Genomic DNA, 12,238 nt, shown 5'->3' with positions numbered 1-12,238 from the left:
TTTGTTTTTCACAAACTCTCTTAGCTTTGAGGAGGGGCCTTAATTGGCATCAAAGCAACTTGTGTTCTAAAGTATCAAAGGGGTGATTAGGTTCACTCCTAATAATTGGTATCAGAGCACTTCTATCATGCGGCTTCGCTTCACCGATTTGATCCGGACCACTTAACTGTGGTATCAAGTCAAAACACATTCCACCAAAAAAAAAAATCTTGTTGTGATCTATGTTATGGGAATCAATGGAGAGTGCATTGAAGATTTAAAGACCACCCTCCTCAGCAAAGTGCATGATGAGATCCGAAAGATGAAGATTGATATGATGAAGCAATTCATCAATCTTGGAGAAACCATAAACCATCTAGCGGAGATAGTAAGAGAGATGAAAGCTGGTGATGGAAGAGTCAATGGTGGTACTGCATCTCAACCAGATACACAGATCATGAAGTTTGCAGCGAATCTGCAGGTTCCGGAAGAAACCATGGAGCTGTACGACCGAATCTATGGAGCTCCTACCTTTGATGTCTATGATGACGAAGAGCCAAGCTGCGATGTCTACGGTGATGCGGCTCTGATCTTTGACATGTATGGTGTTGAAGACCGTTTCTAGGCTTTAAGTATTTTGAAAAATATATTAACGCCATGGATTCAAAGATCGCTGAAGACATCTGTTGGTTCAGTTGTGTTATGGATAACTCAAGCTTTGCTCCTTTACCAAGGAACAATGAGTTATTCAAAGAATTCATTGATGTGTCCCATATTAAAGCTGCTATCACACGGCTTTGGATCCGAAGTGTTGCACACAAAACATATGGGCTTTCCATTTCTTCTCCAACGCATTCAATCCACAGCCATGAACTACTGACCGCAATACCAAAGAAGCTCAACGAAACAAATCCAGTTTCTGGTAAACCACCACCATTACGTGACAAGAACCTTGAGGACAAGGTTCTTTGGAGGGTGGAGTATTGATAAGATCATGGCCTACAATGGGATAGGGATAACTACAAGAAAACATAAGTTTAACGACGGCGGTTTTCCTCGTGAGTTCGTCGTAAAAGAGGGTTTACGAGGAATTAGCGAGGAAATGGGTTTCGTCGTTATACGTTCGTTGTAACGCGTATTTCCTCGCTAATTCATCGTAAAATAGCGAGGAAATCATTTCGTCGTAAAGAAGAAGAAAACAAATCGTCGTAAAGACCACGTAGATAGTCCACGTAAGAATGTCGCTAGCGTTCCTCGTAAATACCACGAAAGCATTTCCTCGTAAACGACACGTACATATCTCGAAAGTATTTCCTTGTAAAATTCACGTAATTACCTTGAAATTCATTCCTCGTAATTTTCACGTAAATACAATGAAAGACTTTCCTCGTAAAATATTCGTTTAACATTTCTCGTGATTTCCTCGTAAATGTTCAACGTAAATAAGTCGTAGATTAGCTACGAATCTGCTTCGTTTTATTATTTAACAAAGTTAAAAATATAATTAAAAAATATTTAATTTATTAATAAAATTAAAATTTAAAAAATAAACAAATACGCAAATATTTTATATATAAATAAGTTTTGAATTTATAATACAACCACAACAAAAAAAAGAAAAACTAATAGTCGTGCATTGCCCGGAGGAATTCATCACTCCTCCTGTGTACATCCTCCTCGGCATGTGTATCGTCGGATGGTCCCTCGCCTGGAATGGAATTTTGTCGTCGCATGTTCCTCAACATGGTCTCCCATTCCAGATTTGTGGCCGCTATAAAGTCTAAGAAGCCCTCGAGTCCACCCACACGAGCTGTGAACGCAGCTTTTGTCGAGGACAACTCGTTACGCAGCTGAGTGACTTCATCATCCCGTCGCTGACCATAAGACGATGTCGCTCCCGGAACATCGTTGACGGAACCAATCCCCAACGTCCGTCCCTTTTTTTAGGGACAACCTTAAAAACAAAAAATAAATATTGTTAGTAAAAATTTAAAGCTAAATAAAATGAATAATAAAAAATTAAAATTTTAGAAAATTTGTCTCCTCGTAAATCTTATCCACTTCAAGTGTGGATAAGGTGACGGGTAATCCATCAGTAGACTGCTGGGTCAGCTGGGTCTGGCGGTCTTCAACCCGAGCAACCACGTCGTTGTAGATTTTCTCGGACTTGCCATCTACAAATACGCCCGCCTTGTTCTTGTGGGTCCTCTCGTAAAGTTCCATAAGAGACAGGAGCTGTCCCATCTCTTTGGCCTAAAAAACATTTTAAAAAGTTAGAATAAAATTAAATATATATATTAAAAAATTTATTTAATAAAATATTTAATTACCATTTCCATACGGACACCGGCGTGGGATTTTTGACCCGTAGTGTGAAGCATAGGCCCGTTCCCGTGCTCATCGACCGTGTTACGAGAGTTAGAGCAAGACTGAGCAATTCTAATGGAATCAGGAAGACGCCAATAACGGATGAGACCATCCCACACATCCGTGGTGAGCTCAGCGGGTTTGCCAAGCTCATACCCCTTCACGATCCAGTCACCCTTCCAGTTGGAGACCGTGTCCAACAAGCGAACTTTCGCCTTCGCGTTAAACGCTTTCCTCACCTTCTCAGTGACCCCCAAGGCCCAATGATATTTTTGTTGTGGAAAAAATTAAATAAATAATTAGTTTTTAAAAAGAAATATATATAAATCATGAAAAAATTAAAGTACATATAATTAATTAATAAAAACTTACAGCGTAAATTTTGAACCACGTCTTTCTGACGTAGTGAGACGTCTTACGCCAGTTCGGATGTGTCATGGAGAAGTAACCTTTGATCGTGTCGGTTACGTCCGATGCAAGACATCCGTCAACCCCAAACCTGGAAAAAACCAAATTTAAAATATAAATTATTTTTTAATGTTATAAAAGAATTTTAAACGAATTACAAAAAAATAATGTAACATACCACAAAGTTCCGTCCGGTCGGTCGGGGTCGATGACTGGTAAACCTTCTCTGCCTGGCAGACGGAGAATGTCCTCTACAGTGTACTGCGAGTAAGGAGCACTCGGAGGCACCATCAAATCGGGATGAATCTCGGCGGGCATCGGAGGTGCCATCGGAGGAGGCACAGGAGGAGGCATCGTCGGATGAGCCATCTGGGAAGGCACATGAGGAGCCGATGGTGCACTAGAAGAAGGAGACCCAGAGACTCTCTGAGTGTACTGAGTCTCGGGGACAGTCTCCTGACCCGAAGAACCGGGAGCTGAAGAAGACGGGTCTAAACGACTACCCGGCTCACCGAACATCTCTCTGTAATGGGCAGTAAGTCTTCCTTTTCGAACCTGGGAAAAAAATTTAATTTTTAAAATTAACATCAACAGTATATTTCCCAACATTATCCACCTAATCAACACTAAATAACATAAAATCCGTAAACCTATTAAATTCCCTATACTAACCACCTAATCTATCATAAACTAACCAAATTAGATAGGAATTAGAGAGGCTTACCATTGCTACGAAATGGAGAGGAGGTGGAGAGGAAGTAGAGAGGAAAGAAAGAGTGAGCGCTCGGGGGTATATATAAGAGTACATATCGTCGCAAATTCCTCGTAAGATTACGACGAAATAGCTAGCAATTACAAAGGCCCGTGTTTTATGGTACGAGGAAATAGCGAGGAATTACAAAGGCCTGTGTTTTTACATACGAGGTACTAACGACAATTTTGCTTACGTGGAATTGACGAGCCGCGCTTTCCTGTAAATATACCCACAACTCTAATTCTCAAACCACACACAAACTCCCAAATCACACCCTATCTCAAATCACACTCCTCAGCAAAATCCTATTCAAATTATAAATATTTGTTAAAAAAAGGAAAAGAAGAAGATATTAGAATTCATGTGGGCGAGGCTTACGTATTATAATTGCTGGAAGTCTTGCCACATGTGAATCTGGTTTCTTTCTCCTTTTTTTTTTTTTCTAGTTTTTACACTACGAGGTATTTACGACGATTCCGTCCTACGTGGTGTCTACGACGATTACATCATACGTGGTGTTTACGACGATTCCGTCCTACGTGGTGCTTATGACGATTCCGTCCTACGTGGATTTAACGGGGATCGCTTTCTTTATATTTTGTTACATCGTTATTTTCTCGTACTCTTACGAGTCCTTTACGACGATTCTGTCTTACGTGGAATTAACAAGGCCAGCGTCGTAAGTTCGACGTCGCTTTACAAGGAATTAACGAGTAATATGTTTAAATCCCTAAAATCCGAAACCCCAAATCCCAAACCCCATATTCCTTATTTTCTACTTCATATATTCCAAACTCCATCTTTATTTCCTTTCCGAACCACAATTTCCACATTACCTTATTCATAAAACAAACTCCCACATCTTATTCATTAAACACCCTACACAAAATCAAATACATCAATCGGATACATCGACATTCTCGTCATCACTAGAAACATCATCATTTTTATTAAACTCGTCTTCAACAGCTTCGTCTGTGGCATCATCGGTAAGATCTTCGTACTCGTGATTATGCGGATCAATGAGAAGGATGTCATCAATTTCTTGTTCAGGTTCCTCGACTTCATTTATCTGTTCTTCTTGCAATGGTGGTTCTTCTCCACTGATGATTCGTCCTCGAGGTATAACTTTGATCACTGCTAACCAATTTATACCCGAATCTCTCATCCGAGGGTATGGAAGGAAGCTAACTTGGTATGCTTGTGAAGCTAAGATGAAAGGCTCGACGGGGTCGAACACCTCTGTTGACGACGGGGTCGAACCATTCACATTTGAAGATGACGCATTTCAGCTTCAGTATCCCTGGAAATTCGACTTCAATAATTTCCTTCAAGATCCCGTAGAAATTTGTTTCCCCTTTCACACATATTCCATAGTTACTGGTCGCCCGCTGTCTACCATACTCATATGTGTGAATAGTATAGCCTCGTGTGAAATACATCTGTGATGTGGTGACCTTTACAAGTGGAGATTGAATTACTTTGTGTAACCACTTAGGATATTCTGCATCGTCGTCATAATCAACCTGCAAAAAAAAAGAGAATGTTGAAATACAGATCATGTATGAAAAAAGAGTTTGAGTTAACACCTGATTCCGCAACCACTTAATGAAGTGTTGATCTTTCCTTTTCTCTACGTCACTTGTGGATATACCAGGAAATGTTTCTTTGACTTGAGAAACAAATAGGCTGTAAAATCACATTTTATAGGAATAAATCTCTCGCAATTATATAATTAATTATACTTATATGTGTTTCGAAGTGTCCATATATGTTACCTTTCAAAATAACGCATCAATGGATCCTCGCAATTAAGTAGAATATAGGTGTGTGCACTATGAGTGTCTTGTTCACTCGACCACCAATCCTCTTTAGACTTCCCACCGAGTCGCCCAATCTGGCTAAAGATGTCTGGAACACCAGCAACTGCATATGTTGGCGTAACACCACCATCATCATATATTCTTGGAGCTCTTCTCCGGGTACGTACTTTTGACGCAAAGTAGTACGATGTGAAGTGAGAAACTTCTTCCGTCAAACTTCCAGCAATTTAAGAACCTTCAACTTTGGCGAGGTTCTTTGCTTTTCCCTTCAAATATTTCATGGCTCGCTCATACTGATACATCCATCCGTAATGTATAGGTCCACGAAGCAATGCCTCATATCGGGGGTGGACAGCTAGATGCTCCATGACGTCAAAAAATCTGGGAGGAAATATCTTCTCCAAGTTGCACAATAAGATGGGAATGTTCTCCTGAAGCTGTTCCACAACTTCTTCTTTAAGAGTGCGTGTGCTCAGATCCCTGAAAAATGCTCCAATGCCTTTTATATTCAAAAAAAAATTAAACACATTGTTAGTCATATATTATTTTGCAAATTAGACCATTATAAAATTATTGTGATATAATACACTACGTACCTGCAAGTGATTCATGTACGTTTGTTGGAAGTAGCTCCGCAAATGCAAAGGGCAGTAGTCGTTGTATAAAGACATGACAATCATGACTCTTCATCCCGGAGAACTTTTGACCCTTTTCAACACATCTAGAGAGATTCGAAACGTACCCATCGGGGAACTTCACTTCTGATGCCACCCAGTTGAACAACACCGACTTTTTTCTGAAGATAATCTGAATATCGGAACGGGAACTTGTCCATTGCTTTTAATATGTAACTCGCTTCTTGAGCAAATATCCGGCAAGTCCAACCTCGATTTTATGTTGTCTTTTGTCTTCCCTGGGACATTCAATATTGTATTCATGATGTTCTCAAAGAAATATTTCTCTATATGCATCACATCGAGGTTGTGGCGCAGAAGAAGATCCTTCCAATATAGAAACTCCCAAAATATACTCTTCTTGTGCCAGTTGTGATGAACACCGTAAGAATCAGGCATATTACGAGGGACATGCCAATTACCACCCCAACGAATTGTTTCGTTAGCTCCGTAGTAGTCGATTTGCGCTTCAATTTGTTCTCCAGTTAGATATGGAGGAGGAGTGTCTCTCACAACCTTTTTGTGCCTAAACAAATTCTTGTTTCTTCGGTAAGGATGACCAATGGGAAGAAATCGACGGTGACAATCAAACCTACTTGTCTTCCTACCTTTGTTCAGTTGAAACGCATTTTTCATTCCATTAAAATATGGACAAGCTAATCTCCCATGAGTAGTCCATCCAGACAACATCCCATAGGCAGGAAAATCACTTATGGTCCACAAAAGCATCGCTCGCATCGTAAAATTCGTCTTCGTTGAACAGTCATACGTCCTCACCCCTGTTGACCACAAATCCTTCAACTCTTTTATCAGTGGTTGTAGGAAAACATCCAGGGACCTTTTTGGATGGTTCGGACCAGGTATTAATATGGTCAAGAATAGCAACTCTCGTTGCATGCTCATCTCCGGTGGCAGGTTGTATGGTGTAAGAAAGACTGGCCACAATGAATATTGTCTCCCTGACATTCCGAACGGATTAAATCCATCTGTGCATAGTCCGAGATACACATTCCGGCTATTGCTAGCGAGATCCGGATGTACTTTGTTGAAATGTTTCCAGGCTCTTGCATCTGATGGATGAGTCATCTCACCATCCGTCTGAGTATACTCGGCATGCCATCTCATCTTTCCAGCAGTCTGCTCTGATTGATACAATCTTTTCAATCTGTCTGTAATTGGTAGGTACCATATCCTTTGGTACGGTATCCTATTATGTCCCCGTCCTTGCGGCTTGAATCGTGGCTTCTTGCAGAATCGACATTCTTCTAGCTTCTCATCATCTCCCCAATAGATCATGCAGTTGTCGATGTAAACATCTATCATCTCCGAAGGCAACCCAAGACTATAAACCAGTTTCTGAATCTCATAATAAGAATCAGCAGACACATTGTCTTCCGGCAAATACTTTTTAAACAAGTCCGTCTATTCGTTCATGCAACTTTCAGGTAGATTGTGATCAGTTTTAATATTCATCATTCTAGCAGCCAACGACAATTTAGAGAGACCTTCTCTGCAACCACTGTAAAGTGGTTGATTTGCTGTGTTTAACATTTCGTAAAACTTTTTTGCATCTATATTAGGTTCTTCATCTTCATCATGAGCTACGAATGCATCAGCTACCATATCATGAACCCTATCATAATCTACCATCTCCTCCTGATGGTAACTATGTTCATTATGCAAATGATGATCAACCGGTTCTTTTTCCTGAAAATTGTTATTACTACTACTAGCTTCATTCTGATCATAATTAAAACCTTCTCCATGTTGAAACCAGATATAGTAATTTGGCGTGAAACCTCTGTTTATTAAATGCTTCCAAACATTTTCACGGTTTGCCAGTTTTGAATTGTTGCATTTCCGACAAGGACAGAACATCTTACCACTTTCTTGGGCGAGCGGTGTTGAATCTGCTTGATGCATAAATGTCTCCAGCCCAGCAAGGTATTCTTTCGTCACTCTCCCGTTAGCATATCTATGCATATACATCCACTTCCGCAACTCGTAAATAGTCCCGGAGCCAGCCATTTTTTTTCTTTCACATTTTTTGTTGTTGGTGTGTTTAAAATGATGTTCAAACATCCATATTTATAGGAAATTTCGAATCTGGTAGTCGTAATTTTCCTATGAATTTACGACAAAAATTAATTAGGTGGGAAAAAAAACGTGTAACACCTACAAAGTTGGTGGATTCAAAATTTCCTCGCTAAATACACGTAAATTATTTCCTCGTAAATAACACGCGAAGTTTACGTCATATTTACAAGGAAATAGTATTTCCTCGTAAAAGGCACGTCAATTTACATCGATTTTACGACGAAATGCTTTTGTCGTTACTTTACGAGGAAATAACGATGACACTATTTTTCCACGTAAATTTACGAGGATTCTTTTTCCTCGTTAAGTTTCCTCGTTAAGCTTGTGTTTTCTTGTAGTGAATATGGCACGTTGGCTCATGTATTAGTGGGAAGTCTCCCACTTGTTCAACATGTTCTCTAGTTGCTTAGTTGGAAGTTATTTAGTTGATACTTTTATTTGTGTATTTAAGAAACGAGTTGTCTCATGGAATGAAGAAGAGAAAATTGTAGTAACTTGTGTTTTGTTTTATTAGTTTGTTTTTCACAAACTCTCTTAGCTTTGAAAAGAGGCCTTAATTGGCATAAAAGCAATTTGTGTTCTAAGGTATCAAAGGGGTGATTAGGTTCACTCCCGAACACGTAGAGTAGAAAAATAACTTGTCATCATCATAAGAATCTATGGCAAAAAAGAGCCTTGGACGAGTGAAAGACTCGGTCAGAAACAACTCTTTGAATTCAGGAAGACGAAGTATGGATGCCCAAACTTTTGCTACACAGCGAAACCTAGCTGTAGACTTTCCTGGGACTAAAGAGAATATGGCGATAAGTATATCCACTGGGATTGGGTCTGAAGAATCTCTTCGAAGATTGTGTTCCATGTGTGGAGAACTGATGATCCAGCTGTTTCATGGCAGATTTTACAAACCCTAGAAACGCGTCAACTCGCGTCAACTTCAGTAGGAACAAAACGCAGACATCGTCTCTTTCTTCTTTTCTGGATTTCTAAATATGCTCATAAAGAAGAACCTTATATGGGCTAAATCTGGCCCAAGATATGTATATGCGACAATCCTAAATGGGCTCTACTGAAAATGAATGACAATGAAGACCCAAGAAAAACATAGCATCGGATATCATCAGCTGTAGGCTAGGCCTGGACTTTCGGATATCCGCTCGGGTTTGGATCGGGTCTTTCAGATTTCGCGGTTCTTTCGATTTTCCTATCTAGAAACTCAATCGGGTATATACAAATTCCGGGTCGGGTTCGGGTGGATTCGGTTTTAGAACCGTAAAATAACCAAATACTCAATGTACTTGAACTTATTGTGGTTACACTTACCCGAAGTAACTGTTCGGTTCCAAATATTAACCGATATAACCAATAAAAAGTAATTGAAACGAATACTTGAACATAAGAATTCCATTTCAAAAAGGGGCAAACCATCGACTAACATCAACAGAAAAAGAACAATCCACTAACAACAAAAATCTAGTTCTCAAGATCACGTTCTCCATTGCTCTCATAGTTAAATCACTTTAATTCAATCTTGGTGTGTTGCTTGATATCATGATCTGAAATAATTTAAAAACTAAACATGGAGCAAGTTGCAAACAAAAAACATAGATAGCAAACATAGATTAACAAGTTATAAAAATACATAGATAATCAAACATGTCACCACTTATACTCTTCGCATGCTATGAACTGTTTGCAGGTTTGAAGATGTTTATGCAGGTTGGAAGTACCAAATTTAGGCAGATAAGCAAAAGTCTTCTTGCAATAGTGACATATACATTTGTTTTGGTTGTCTTCGGTTCTTGCGTAGTTCTCCAACTAGCTCCGTGAGCTACGTATCATCTAACAAAGAACATTAACTTGAATCAGAAACATGAAATTAGACATCATATGAAAGCTAAAGAACAAGCGACTGATAGAAAACTGAAATTAGGGTTTCAGATTGCAAACCTTAGGATCGACTTCTTGAGTTCTTGTTGTGAATAGAGAAAGAACTGAATCGAATGGTTTTTAATTTATAGAGAATCGCAAACTAAGGTTTCGGTTTGGATTGTGGAACTCGAGAGACGACAAAGGACCGAAGGTTAAGAGACCAAAGAACAAAGGTTATAGAGCTTTTAGGTTTTGGAAATAACATTAATAATGAGAGAAACACATAGGGAGACAGGACGCCATTCAAAGCTTCGGGTAATAGTTGGTACTCAATTGGATACCAGTTATTAACCGACCGAAACCCGACCCAAGGTGAGGTCAAAACCCAATCGAGTATTTTGACATAACCGAATACATCCGAACCCGGGTTTTTCGGGTCGGATTGGGTCGGGTCCTCGGGTCCGGCTAATGTACACAATATAAATGACTGGATATTACCCATATGGAAGAATTTTAACGATGTAATAACTTTTTTTTTTAACATTACAGTTTAACATGAGCCAAAAGTAATGAATATTATGGCGGACAAGCTTGCACGTGATATTCGAAATTTACCTTCAGCTATGGTGTATGTTAATTATGTACCACCGATTTGCTATTCGAATCTGGGTCTTTTTAATGTAGAATAAACTATATTGTTGTCTAAAAAGCTCATATGAATGTATCACAATATCCAGTTTTAAGGTTACTAGAGGTGAGACTGAAGTCTATGCCAGTAAATTTTGTTACCCTTAAGTGCATCTATAACTGCTCACATTAAAATAGAAGAAATCAAATCCATATAGATCAAAGTTATAGTACAATTCTTCGATAGTATAGTAAAGCTACGACAAAACAGTTGTATTAAAATGGTTTAATGCATACATGAGACTATATACAATGGTGTAAAAGATTCAACACCCTCTATTCTAGTTTTTACACTCTGCATGATCTTCTCTTTTTTCCACCTAACAATTCAATAGCCATCCATTTTTTTTGTTTAATAAAATTCAACACCCTAGCCCATCTTTTTATATTAATAAAAATTCTCAATTAGTTTAATTTAAATCTTTTTTAAAAAATATTAATTATATTTTTACGAATAATATAAATAGAAAATATGCATAGTCATTAGATATTTTTTCTTAAAATAGTTAAGGATATAATCAAGATTTTAAGAGTAGAATTATAGAAAATTATAAGTTTTTTTTATCCAAATCAAATGAAATAAGTCTTTATTTATAGAGTAGAAAAAATTACGAATTTTGATATATATAAAAAATAAATTAAAAAATTAATTTAATTATAAATAATTATAGTTGAATAATTGAGATAAACAAAATTCCATACATTGTCCAATAGAAAAGAAACACATGTCAAAAGTGGGCTCTACTTTTTGGTTATTCAACAGTTGAAAAAATTCAACCTGTTGAATCCCACCCAGCATTCAACATCCACATTCCTTTTGCATTTATTGTTTTCAACCTTGAAAATAATCTTTCGAGAGCCTCATTGTACATGGTCTAATAACAAAAATATACTTAATGTATCTACAGTAGTGTAGTAAGTCTCTTTTTTTCTCTCCCGACTCTCTCTAAAAGACGAACCTCAAGGTGATCTCCGGTGCACCGGCATTGGGCCTCTCAGGCCGTCGCCAGCTTCTTCTCGCTTTCCCTCCTCTCGTTTTCTCTCTATTTTGTCTCCTCTCATCCTTGTCGGCATCGATATGTTCTGAATCTCTGATGGAAGCCTTCCGCCGTAGCCCTAGATCTTCCTTGGGAGATTTAGATCCATCGTTCTGAGGTCCCCCCCTCTGGTTATTTAATGTCGCAGGCTGGGCAAGAGGCAGAGTCGGATTTTAGGGTTTTTAACAATAGCTGATCTACTTTTTCTTTTCAAGTGTGTATGTTGCGGCTTTGTCCGTCGTGGAGAAGAGCGTTAGGTCTCTATGGGTTGTGACTTGGTGTCTTGTCTCGGCCTCCGGTGTTCTCTTGTGCTCAAAGGAGACTTCAGTTTTACCGACTGTGTGTGCTCAGTCATCCTAGTGGTCGTGTGGCTGCGGATTGCCTGATATTCCTGGTGTGTAGCTCCTGAGCAGCGGTGATGCGCCTCAGATCGTACAACCCATGCTCCTTACCGCCATGGACCAGACTGGTTCGGATGAACCTGGACAGTAGGCAAAGGGTCATCTTGACCATATCGCATGGGAAATGGAGTCTTTGACTATC

This window comes from Brassica napus, chromosome C1 (assembly GCF_020379485.1).
Source record: "Brassica napus cultivar Da-Ae chromosome C1, Da-Ae, whole genome shotgun sequence".
Lineage (NCBI taxonomy): Eukaryota > Viridiplantae > Streptophyta > Magnoliopsida > Brassicales > Brassicaceae > Brassica > Brassica napus.
This window is presented reverse-complemented; position numbering follows the sequence as displayed.